This window comes from Sciurus carolinensis, chromosome 9 (assembly GCF_902686445.1).
Source record: "Sciurus carolinensis chromosome 9, mSciCar1.2, whole genome shotgun sequence".
NCBI classification, from domain to species: domain Eukaryota; kingdom Metazoa; phylum Chordata; class Mammalia; order Rodentia; family Sciuridae; genus Sciurus; species Sciurus carolinensis.
The window spans coordinates 82,485,622-82,487,379 of record NC_062221.1 but is presented as its reverse complement, the minus strand read 5'-3'; the positions used below and the strand labels follow the sequence as shown (position 1 = coordinate 82,487,379).

The following is a 1,758-nucleotide window of genomic DNA, read 5'->3' as shown; positions in this document are numbered from 1 at the left end:
GTTCAATCCCCAGCACCGCAAAAAAAAAAAAAAAAGTGAATGTGGGAGATGAAAACATAAAATGAGCAGATAAATAATCAGATAGGCCCTACAATGTTTGAATTGATTGAAAGAATAAGTCACATAAGGTCTAGAGTGTTAGTTTCTGGAATTTTGGTTTTGTGTGATACTAAAAATATACAAGTATTGCGCTGGGTATTTTGGCACCTAATCTTTCTACATTTCTTGTGGAAGATTCTGCCATGGAAATAGATTTAAAGACATTAACTCAATACTGCATGATTTCAGAAAAGGTCAACTCGTACAAGTGATAAACACATTTTAACCTGTGAACAGCAAGACACTGTTGAACACTTTTGCTAAGTGTCCAAACAGTTTGATCATAACTTAAACATAGAGGTTGACATTCTTGTGGCCTGGTAAAACAGCTTTCCAGTACTCCTATGGAAGCTGCATCAGACTTATTCATCATGCCAACATATTGGCTAATATATACGCCAAACTAGGGCCAGTCTTAAGTTCCACTTCCAAGGCAATACCATCAGTCACCCGCATTTTACTGAAGGCAATGGTTGTTTCTATGATCGTTGGAGTCTTTGAAATACAGTGGCATTTTAGGAAGATACTTCTCCAAATTAAAAAAGTTACCTTCTGTTAAAAGTTCCACACTGCTTTTGTCTTAAGGATCGCACGGCATCTTCATAGTTCATTCCACCTTCAGCCAATGCCAGGGCAACAAGCACTGGAGCTCTCCCAAGGCCTGCAACACAATGGACAGCAATACAGTAACCAGGTTCTTGAGGAAACTTAATTTTTGCAAGACTTCACCAGTCATTGACACTTTGGTTGGACTGTGGTCCACCATCATCAAAAAGCCAACAAGAACATGGATGCCTTCTTTCTGCACAAGTGTCACAGATTGCCTCACATACTCGTACTATTGTGGTAATACCATACTTCCTCCATGAATTTGTTTAAGATTGCATTGCTTGGATTGTGTGTAATAAGAACTCTCATGTTCTTATACATGACTTCCACAGGAGCAGAGCAGTTCATTTGAGCCATGTTAATTTGTTAAAAAAAACACTCAATAGGGTTATGAAAGAATTTTAAAAAATAAGTACAGAAATGATGCAAAGTAACTAAAGTCTACTTCAATATGCTCCACTCCACATCCTCAGTGCTTTGAGTAGGAGGTTGGGAGTGATGGGAAATGAAATGAACCTCCTAACAAGAAGCAGCAATTCTTCAATCCAGTAACACTGAGGCAATAGAAGGGAAGTGCACTGGGGTTTACCCCATCCAGGTCAGAACTCTTGTAAAAAGCTCTGTGGATTTCCAACTCAATATTCTGTGTCCAGGTTAACCAGTCTTGTGGGGGCTTCTTGGTGGTAGTAATGAATTTCAACAGTTCACATGTCTGCATAGAGGTCATGCGGGGCCTGGCAGTAATCTCTACTGCCGTTCAGAAACTCCATAAATATGTGACCAAGAACACCACACAACTGAAGGATATGTACTCATTGAAGATGGTGGCCTAATCATACAGCTGGTCCCAAGGCTGCAGTGATGGCAGGGTTGCAGGGCAGCGGGTAAGGGTGGTCATCGTGGGAGGCAGCGGCTGCAGGGACACCAGACTACCATGCAGTGAACTGTTCTGAGGAGAGCGTGCGGACTAGCTGCAGCCACGGAAGCCAGTTCATGTGCCAAGGCCGGTGTGTCTGTTTTCATGCCCTTACCATGCCATTTTGATTGTTA

The 1,758-nt window shown here is 41.7% G+C and overlaps 1 pseudogene; it reads right to left on the bottom strand.

Moving 5' to 3' along the window:
* Positions 1 to 556: 556 nt before the first annotated feature.
* LOC124993399 (protein tyrosine phosphatase type IVA 1-like) lies at positions 557 to 1,065 on the bottom strand (annotated as a pseudogene).
* Positions 1,066 to 1,758: the final 693 nt, after the last annotated feature.